The 11,290-nt window shown below is 38.7% G+C and overlaps 1 non-coding gene across 1 annotated transcript; it reads left to right on the plus strand.

Moving 5' to 3' along the window:
• The first annotated feature begins 10,063 nt into the window (after nucleotides 1–10,063).
• Nucleotides 10,064–10,168, plus strand: LOC118717908. The gene has a single exon (XR_004987655.1). It is a non-coding gene; the product is annotated as a U6 spliceosomal RNA (small nuclear RNA).
• Nucleotides 10,169–11,290: the final 1,122 nt, after the last annotated feature.

Here is an 11,290-nt window from a genome sequence, read left to right on the forward strand (position 1 = left end):
TGTCAACCCAAAAGGTAGGTATAATGAATAGAGCACATGCACACATGGGATAGAATAAATAATAGATACAAATGCTCAATGACAACATATGGACTCAGAGTTCTATGAAAGTTGTTGGTATGTTAAAATTTAAAGTCCATGTTGCAGTATTTCCCTTGTGAAGAAATGATAAGTGTGAGGTATTCGAAAACATTTATTTTTCATTTTATATTCTGAAATAAGAAGGAATGGCTTGGTTTTTACCATTGTTTTAAGCAATAAAGAGAGTTCAAAATGGTTCAAATGTGGCGATAAGCCCTTCAAAGATAGGTTAGCTGTCAAATTGTCTTTGTTTTCCTGAAGATTGTGACCATATCAAGTATTTTAAGAAAACCAATTAAAAAATAACATTGCTTACTAGTGGGGGATAAAAGAAGCTGGGGAAGGCACTTAGTTGGAAAAAAAAAACACAACTAAATGTGGATGGGAAAAAGACACGAGCATGTAAAATGAACTCAAAACACCTTGTACTGCTGTTTCCATGACACCTTATTCACACTCCAGCCAGTTTCAATACCTCCCTCCAATCAACATGCCCTCTAGTTCACAGGCACTGCTGTCTACTTTTTTCTCCTCTTGAGACATACAACCTTGCAAAGCCTGGCAAAATTATTTAATTTTTTTGTGCCTACATCAAAATATCCCTAAAGGAGCTGATCTCCATCACCTGGATAGATTCTGAGAAGAGAGCACTTTTGATCTACATTGCTAATGAGAGGGAAAGTGTTATTGAGAATAAGACAACAACTTTTAAAACCTTCTCTTCCCTATAGTTGAAGGCATATTAATTTCAAATTAATGAACTTTTAAAAATAAGCTGTTTCCTTTGATGTCTAAGTCGGAGGAAAACCCATGTGCTCCTACATGCATTGTGTATATGAGAGGTTTTCTTTGGACTTTATCAGTGCAGAACCAGCTTGTATGGCTAGCTAACTCAAACTCTATACAAAGAAGTGTCCAGGAATAATAGGAATTATCACAGTTATGACTGAGCAAATACCTCCATGACTGAGCAAATACCTCCATGTCCCAGGTATTGTACTCTGTAATCACTTTTGCCTGAGTGGGATCATCCTGCTCTTCTTCCCATATAAGTCAATCTTTAATTATACTCAATTTCCACTAATCCATCTCTTACAGGTTTTGGCTTTTTATTCTCATACATTTGGCCTCCGTTCCGTTCCCATTTATTATAACTGTCTCTTGTGATGAATGACAAGGGTAGTCTATTCCAGCTGAAATTTTTACTAATGGTTGATGGTTCCTTTTTTTTTAATCTGCACAGCACTATGGCCCTTCTGTTAATTCTTTAGCAAGTGTTTTCTGATAGAGAAATGATTATATCTGGGATGAGATGCCTATCAGACAGTTGTTGTTTGTAATGGGCTGGAGCCCTTCATATTCAATCAGGAAGAAGTAGGAGGGAGGTAATGGGTTTTGCTGAGTCTGTTTGTGAGGGATATATTTTGCCTCAAATTCTGGACCCCGAACTATTGGAAAGGAGAATTCAATGAATTGCTCTAAATTTCTTCTGCTGGAAGAAGAGAATGTTTGGGAACACATACTTCCCTCCCCCTGTGTGCTACATTTTTCACTCCTCCCAGCTGTCCCCAGAAATGTTGCTTGGCTCTACACAAATGTTTTACTAATTCCGGGCGGCAACATGGCAGGTGAAGAAACAGGAATTATAGGACACAGACTTAGGTTTAAATCCCAGGTCAATCCTGTCATTGACAATTTATTAACCTCTCTAAGCACCCAATTTCTCATCTATAAAAAGGAGTTTTTAATATACACTTTGCAAGGGGATTATAAAAAATATAATGAAATGACATAAGTGAAGTACATAACATAGTTTTCAGACCATAAAAGATGCTCAAAATATGTTTAGTTCCCTATTCTCACTCAATCATTTTATATGTGCTGCTTATGCTTTTTTTTTTTAATGCTTTGTTGTCATGCAACCCAAGAATATCACAGAGCGCCTTCAGTGCTCTCACTGGGCTAGGCTAGATTAATTTTGTTGATTATACACCTGGAATTCTTTTTTATACTATGTACAGATTTTAGAGTGTGCTGATGGCATGCTGTTAATGTTATGTCATAACTTTAAGCTACTGAGAGAGAGAGTTCATGGGCATGAAAGGTGATTCTTGGCAGGACAGTATCAGAAGCTATTTGGGAGCTCAAAGACTGACAGCTCCCTGAAAGGCAGCAAGTGAAGGCGTAATTCACCCATGCTTAGAATGAACACCAGTAATAAAGAACAGATACCATTGAGAAAAAAACTATCTACTAAATGTTATCCTTGTGCTTCTAAACGCAGAATGACTATGTTTACTAGGCAGAGGTGTGGGAGATGCTACCTTAGGTTTATGAGATATATAATAGTATGACAATCTGCTGCTCTCAGCCTAGTAAGAGTGTGATTTCTCTTCTTTAAACAACTCCTGAGAATTTGCTGCTATACCCTGTAGGTAGAAGAATTAGAGGCAAGCTGAGTCATTTAGATTGTAATGTAGAGAATTCATGATTCAATTGTTGGTTGGAGTGCTTTTTTCAATGGCAGCTGATGCTAAATGGAACTACTTGGTACTCTTAAGTGTCTCAGAGATGGAGAATGCACATCTTACATCACCTAATGCTCTCTCTATCTTTCTCTCTCCTTCCCTAACTCTTTTCATCTTCCCTTCTTTCTCCCCTTTCCTCAAAACAGGAGGGACAATCATTGGGTTGATGTCTATAACTAGGCAACAGTTCACATCCACTTACCACCACCACCACCACCACTTCAACAAAATGGCTAGAGCCAAAGTTCTCCCCATTTGCCCTTTGTGCCTTCATTTTTCTCTGATATGGAGAAAGAATCAGTGAGATAAGAAGTTGCTTGACCTAAGAGGAATATGTCCTGAATCCTATTCTCCAAGAGATTCCTAGAGAGAAAGACTCCAGAAAAAGATGCATCTTGACAGACAAGGCCATAGATAACCTCACAGATTTCAGAGTGATGAAGACTTTAGAATAATGAACAACATAAACTGATGAAAAAAAAAACCAGATCCAGAGGCAGGGAAACATTGATCAGACCATCAAATCTCAGAGGGAAGGTAGGGGAGGGTGGGGGTAAGGAGGAGAGATCAACGAAAGGACTTGTATGCATGTATATAAGCCTAATCAATGAACACATACAACAGGGGGATGAGGGCATGAGTGTTGGGGTGAGGGGCACATATGTAATACCTTAATCAATAAAAAAATTTAAAAAATACTTTAGAGGGCTCCTCATGACCCCAGCCTCCTACTGTTCATGCCCTCTAATCCTTTTCCTTTGAGCGAGGGCAGGAACTGTGACTTGCTTTTGACCAATTGAATTGAACAAAGGTGATGGTCCATCACTCTTGTGATAATATAAGATTGAAACACATCTTGCTAGGAGACTCTTTTCCTTGCTCCCTTTGGGGAAGCAAGAGGCCATGTTGGGAAGATCAGATAACAGTCAGCAAAACCTTTCAACACCCACAAGGAAATCAACGCTCTCCTCAACCATATGAACTTAGAACTTGTACCTGAGCCTCAAATGAAGTTGTAACCCTAGCTGACACCTTGATGGCAACCTCATGAGACTTTTAATCAGAGGGCCCAAGGAAGCTGTCTAAGACACCTGGTCTACAAAAAGGTGACATAATAAGCAGGAATTGTGGCAACACTGTTATGCAGCACTAGATAACTAACAGAGGGAACACAAATGGAAACAGGGAAACAAATCTGAGAACCAGGTAGAAAGGGATAGGTAGAAGGAACACTTCAGCTACAACTGATTATTGAGAAGTAGGTAGAACAAAAGAAATTTTCATACACTGTGATCCTTGGACAGCAGCCTCAGAAATGGAGTTTTATTAGACAGTGCTCTTGAGATCAACACCTGTGGAAGGGAGGTGGAGGAACTGGCTAGGACAGAGGGAAATGTGGAGTTGTTGTACAAAACCAATAAAGGCATCAGCCAACCCCATAAACTCTAGAACTAGCAAAACCTTTCAAAGATAACATGCACTGAACAAGTATAGCTGAGCTTTGATATTGCTGCAGTGAATAATCACTGAATATGTGCAGCCCCAGGAAAATCAGGACTGTGGGTAATGTGGCATCAACTGAAAGCTTTCTTCTGCCAGTAGTCTTGAGGAATCAAACTGTAACCTTCTGGTTCATAGATGGACGCTCAACCACTGAGACACACAAGCAGGGTTAACTGCTCGTATTGGAACAGGGATCTGGACCTGGCATCACCATATTCATTACAGATACACAGCTGCATGAACTTATGACTGAAGCACAAGCTTTATACCACCATCCCCTGTCTAAAGAGGCTCCCTCTAACTCTGACACTGCCTTGACAATGGGATGATCGCAAATTAATGATTTACACCCTGTCACCAAGTTGGAATAGAAAAATCAATCTCTAAACCAAGTTGTTATAGAAAGTTGTTAAAGCCCCTGCAAGCTTGACTGAGCTCATGGAATGAGGCTCCACAGCTGTTGCAGTAGCTATTTTATTTATACCAGGAGCACAAAAGATGGCGGTATCAGTTCCCAATAGAGGAACTGAGAGAGGGTTGCTGTGTGAGAAGGAACTGGTGGCACTCTCATAGAGATTGAGGAACACCAAATGAAGATACTCATACAAATGTGCAGGCAGGGTTAAGGTTAAGGGGACACAAGAGAGACATCTAGTATCCTGGGGCAAATGAGAACATAATGCCACTACCTTCCTTAGGCTGGTAAAGTCAGGATGAGGAAGTCATAACTGTAACTCAACAAAAAAAAGGGTTATTACAATACAGGAGTTGTGGCTTTAGACAGAAGAACATAGACAGTGCCCCCCGATAAAATACCCAAAACAAAAAAAAACTATATATTTCCCCTCCCAATCTCACATCTCCTGACAATACCTCCCATTGCCCAAAATCAACAAGAAGTCAGAGGGCAACGAGCCCAGATCATGCATCCCAATGTTGCTAATATCCCAGGTCACTGAGCATCATGAGTGGTTCTGAAGAGGTAAATTGGAGAACAAGCGCCATGGGATGGAAATTGAAGGAGAACATCTTAAGCTAAGGAAATAAGATGAATAAAGGCAGAGAAATAGGAATTTTCAGAACCCGTTCAGTAAGTAGTCTGATGCATTTGACATGTGAACACCTGGGGATGGTAGATTGAGATACAGCAGACTTGGTTCAGGAAGGAAGAAGAGGGAGGAATTGAGAGGATCCTGGTTCAGAAGCTCACATCAGGAAATCCAGCAGATTGTAACAAAATAGGACAGGACTAATTTCTGTATTATAATCAAACAGTCTTATCCCCAGTATTTACTTCTAGGAATTATGATTGGAGAAGGTGACTGGTCTGGTGATTTTCTATGTAGTAATGAATCATCTATAATAATAAAAGGGTAATATGCTAATTAGACCAGATGCCTTCCAGATGTCATTCTGGACATCCTTCCTGACCAAGCTGAGGCAGAGGGAAGCAGCCCAGGTCCAGGGTGCCTGCTGGCAGCCAGAGGAGGGAAGCTTGGGTCCTAGGTGCCAGAGGGAAGCCAGTGCTGGCAGCCAGGGAAAGGAAGCCTACCCTTGCACGAATTTTTGTGCATCTGGCCTCTAGTATAATAAGTTTGTATTGATTTGCACTTGGCCATCCCCATCAAGTTCTACACATTCTGTTACTTAATGTTTTCATCAGAGAACAAAATGCTAATCATTGGTCTGGATGACTCCGATTTTCCTTCTATGTTGAAGGATGGGAAAGGCTCCAGTAAATGGGATATGCCAGGTGCTTCCACACCATTCCCAGGTGGGAAAAGTTCTTTGTTGGGGCTAAAATTACACAGACGAGTGTTGCAGCTAATTAATTGGATGACAACCAGTACCTCAAGTCCCTCCCAGCATTATTGCTTTTCTGGCTTTTCACACCCATCGTGTCAACACACGTTTCCCCAGTCTGTTAACTCATTCCTTTGCTAGTGATCTAACATTAATTTACCAACACGTTGCTAAACCGTTCATCTTTTTTTGTTGTTGTTTTTTTGTCTTATTTGATATTTGTAATACCCCTTGGGGCCATATCCCTTTAGAATTCTATTGACATACACTTCCTCCAGTGCACAGCATGTCAAATTTTAAAATGGTTACAGTTTCCTTCTGAAACATGCCATTTCATTTTTTTATATTTTCTTCTCTTTTAAAGATAGGACATTAGTTTCGTTGACAACTATGTGGTGCCAAGCTCTCTACTGTAATGCTATGTACATCCATTTGTGAACTTGCTTCTCACATAAACCTCACGAAGAAAGTACTCTGTCACACTTATTCATACAACCATATGGTTCAAAGTGATCATGTAATATGTCCAAAATCACAGAACCAAGTTGTTTTAGAGCCAGCATTTAAACTCAGGTCTCTCTTTTCCCCTATGCCAGTGGTCAGCAAACTCATTAGTCAACAGAGACAATTATCAACAGTACAACGATTGAAATTTCTTTTGAGAGACAAATTTTTTAAACTTAAACTTCTTCTAACACCACTTCTTCAAAAATAGACTGGCCCAAGCCATGGTATTTTGTGGAAGAGCCACACTCAAGGGGCCAAAGAGCCGCATGTGGCTCGAGAGCTACGGTTTGCCGACCACTGCCCTATGCCAAACGTTGTCAAGTCCTTTACCATTCTTCTTTGCTTTTCACAGGTAGTGAATATGCCCATTCTTAGAAGAATATGGAAACACAAGTCATGAACTTTTTAGTGTGAATATATTATTAACTCTTCCAGAGTATTTACATTTCAAATGAGGTCTTAAAAAAAGAACTAAAAATCTAAGACTGCTTTTCAGGCTTTGCAATAGGCTGCAGCAGTTACTTTTGGATAAAGAAGTCTTTGGGGCATTCAAAATTTAGTTGGCAGCTCCCAATCTTCCCCCTGGAACTAATTTGTTTCATCAGTAAGAGTTGCCAGAGACTGAGCGTTTTGTTTTGCACAGCAGTGTAACACTTCACTTTCCTGAACAGGATACGACTCAGTTTTCACCATGGTCTTAACTCATTGCTGAAAAAGCGTGCTGTGGACTATCACCACCAGCAGTGGTCAAAGTCCCATCCCCTTACACACACAGTAACACACGTGACTTGGGACTTTCTATGTTACCAAAATACCAAGTTGTCTCCCTGGAACCATACGAAGTTCAAGACTAAAATTCTGATTTTTTAATACTTTTGGCCTGGTGGAAAAAAACTTGCACGACTGTAGAGATTCCTTTTTCATATCAGGCCTTCCGCCAGAAATATCCCTCATTACTATGTCAGAGGTGTCTAGATAATGTTCATCCTATCCGTTAGTTGTTGTTTTTTTTTTCCTTTCAGTTATATATTATTCAGTTCCTAATTTTTTAATTTAATTATCTCCATCGTTATTGAAATATAATTGGCATATACTATTGTATAAGTTCAAATTGGGCAATGTGATTATGTGATTTTTAATAGTTTCCAGTTATGTGATGAGATTCTAATTATCAATATTATGTTTGCAATTACTTGAGTATATTAATCGTGCAGCATTCTGAAGATGATATAAATAACTCCATATCTAACTTTCTAGGAGTCAATTTGCACTGTCTTTTCAAAAACTTTCCAGTTTACATTGAATCTGACCTTCAAATGTATGCCTGATTATTTTTGACTAAGTGGTGACTAAGCATTGTTAGAGAAATAATGAAAAGCTCTCTATAATAGTATAGTATAGTTTTGGAGAGAATTTGCTTTTATCTATGATATACAGCTAGATTAGGAAAAAGCATCTAAATCTATGAACTGATAAGATTCACAACTTAGATTCAGTCCTTTTGAAGGATGATCTTTATCTGAATCTTCCTTAAAAGTGCTCTCCTCTTTAGGAAATTACTGAATTTTGATTTTTATTCTCCTATTCCTGTGAACCCATCGAAAGTTCTACTTAGTTCTTCAGATTTAACCATCCATAGTCAGCTCAAGGGGAAGAGTAATACAAAATATTTAGTTTAAGTCTTGGGGCATCTTTTCTCCTCTCAATATTATCCAAACACATACATGCTATCTTGGTAGCTCTACCAATTCCTCAAACAACTTGTTTCCATCAAATCTAGCTTTTTTTTTTACTTGTTCTCAGAGGAGAAAGATCTGGCTTAGAACTCCCTGTTTTATCATTGCCTGAAGCAGAGTTCCCTGTTTTGTTTTCAATTAAAGAGAGGTCTGAGTGAAATTAACACTTTTAGTTGTATAATTATGAATATGTAATTCACTTGTGAATATGAATACTCACCCTATTCTGGGTGGTCAAACAGAAAAAAATTTCAATTCTCAGTGACCAGAGCCCAGTTTTACCTAAGTGCAAAAGAGCATTTAGGTAAAACCCAGTATTCCACTATCCTACTTCCTTCTAACAATGGGCCAGAATTACCCACAATGTAATGATAACAATATATCCCTATCCCCATTTATATATATACACACCTGTGTGCATGTGTCTGTGCATGTAACAACATGCAGCAAGTAACTGCTATCAGAGAAGTTTATAAGTAAGGGGATGCTATTATAAAATGTCTGAATAGCCCACAGCCCAAAAGCTATTCTTTAACCTATGCCAAAATAATGCATGAACTTTCAACAACTGCAAAAGTTTTCTTGGGCAATGATGTGAATCTTTCAGCAACAAATATTTTCTTGGTTCTTCAGGGCATCTGTGCACTGGAGGAAAGCCATGTCTTCATGTGCTTGTGCATTTGCAAGCCAGCAAACAGAAACAGAAATAGCTAACACAGAAAGTTAAATGGATTAAACCCTTGCCAGGAGAACTTGCCATTGAGTAGCTATCAAAGAGAATAACACTTTCTGAACTACTACAAACAAATAATAGCAACAACAAATAGTACATGTATTGAGTGCTTCCTGCAAATTGGAAATTCTAAGGGCTTATGAGCGGTACTCAAACTTTACAGTCATTCTATGAAATAACTGTTCCTTTTTTTTTCATCTTAGAAATAATAATGATGAAATTCAAAGACATCAACTCACTTGCCCAAAATCACACAGCTTATGAACTGCAGGTCTGTAAGACCCTAGGGCTATATTCCTAACTACTATGCTCTAGTCTATTTTAGTGAAGGCACCCAGCCATAAAATCACATGGCAAATCATAATACCTTAAAGAATAGAGACACGGAGCTACTTCCTCCTAACAACAGGCCAGAATTACCCACATCTTGTAGTGATCAGCATATATCCCTCTCTCTATTTATATGTGTATGCACACATCTGTGTGCGTGCATCTGCGTGTGTGTTTACCAGTGATAATGTTGATAGTCCATTTACTTGTATAAATTCAGTCAATTTCCAGGCAACAATTTTGAAGTTAAATACCATGGTGCTGTATGAAGCAGACAACTTTTTCATTTATTAATAGACAATCTCACTTGAGTGATTTAACCTTTTTCACCTAAAAGTCAGTATCCTCAGCTAAAAATATGGAGATTATACTACTTTCTCATGAATGTGATTATTAATTATGATAAACTATATACCTGGTACATTGCAGGTATTCAACATTCTAGGTGTTGTTTTACCTTAGAGAAACATGATTAAATTAGCATCCTACATATAAATTTAAAGATATCCCGACTTTATGGACTCCACTTGTCTGGTTTCCAGTCTTAGGGATAAGGAAAGTACTGCAGCTGGGTACTTATGTGAGTGGGGCAGTGGGAACAGGTTGGATTTTCACTTGAAACAATACACCTTCCGGGGGAAACACTTAAGCCAGGGTCTGGGTCTGTATGGCAAACCCAAGTTTTAACTGAGCAAATGATGGTAAGCACTTGGATCAAAGGCCCTATACGGAATTCTAAAATGATGGAAAATATAGATCAGAAGCTAAAGAATTGATGCCAGAATGTGCTGTCAACCATGGTAGCAGTGAAAGCTATTCAAAACTAAAAGCTTGATCAAAAGATACTACATGGTAGCACATACACTGAAGGTGGAATGGTACAGAGAAGATTAGTATGGTCCCTGCATGAGGATGACATGCAAATTCATGAAGCATTCCATTAAAAAAAAAAAAAAAGATACTACATGTGTTCCTATTTCTTAGGCTCCAGGGAAGTGGAATGAGGACAAGGGACAGCGTAAGGCTGGAAAACTCTAAAAACCATAGTACAGATCTTCGTGCCCACACTGGGTAAGCAGTGTAAGCACACCGCTTAATGAGTGCTGAGAAACGGTGCCAAATATTTTATAAATACATTATCAACATTATTCTGCTTTTACAAATTCAATAGTGTTGCCCGGCCTGTGTGGCTCAGTGGTTGAGCATCAATCTATGAACCAGGAGGTCTCAGTTCTATTCCTGGTCAGGACACATGCCCGGGTTGCTGGTTTAATCCTCAGTATGGGACATGCAGGAGGCAGCCAATCAATGATTCTCTTTCATCATTAATGTTTCTATCTCTCTTTCCCTCATCCTTCCTCTCTGAAAACAATAAAAATATCAATAGGTATTTTAAAATAAATAAAATAAATTCAATTGGTGCTTTGCCTGGTGATATAACACCAATCCATATCCTCTCCTGCTATCAGGAATGATATGAATAGATACCAGCTATCTATAAATAATCTGATGTTTAAATGTCTTATTTTTAGAAGAAGTTGGAAACTTAAGGTAAATGTTCTCCTTATACAGACTTAGGATGTAGGTTGAAATATTTCAAAGATCTTTGTAGCTTTGAAAATACCAAACATCTGGATCCATTGCTTATGACCTCTGCCACAGGTCCAGCACCCGGGACAGCTGTGTGCCTCAGGAACCGCGGTTCATGTTACCTGGGCATTTTGCTTTTTAGAAGCCTGCTTTGTCCAGGAATGCAAATCTAGCTGCTATTGTCTTCACCCATTTAAGTATTTTTATAAAGCATGTAGCATTATAACTAGTCATTAATAAAAAGGAATCTAAAATAAACAATATTTCCAACAACTGCAAATCTTTATTAACCTGTCTAAACATTCTATGTGAAGGTGTTTTCTCAACAATTCATTACTGAAAATAGCTTTCTGCAGGACAGACCTTCAATTCGCCCCTGGCTGGGCATCTCTGCCTCTACTCGCTAACAGCATTATGGGCTCCAGGTCTGTCCTTAGGAGCCTTAGTAAACTTCTTATTTTTAGCTGCTCCTTTTACTG

The sequence above is a fragment of the Pipistrellus kuhlii genome, unplaced genomic scaffold (genome assembly GCF_014108245.1).
Source record: "Pipistrellus kuhlii isolate mPipKuh1 unplaced genomic scaffold, mPipKuh1.p scaffold_m20_p_13, whole genome shotgun sequence".
NCBI classification, from domain to species: domain Eukaryota; kingdom Metazoa; phylum Chordata; class Mammalia; order Chiroptera; family Vespertilionidae; genus Pipistrellus; species Pipistrellus kuhlii.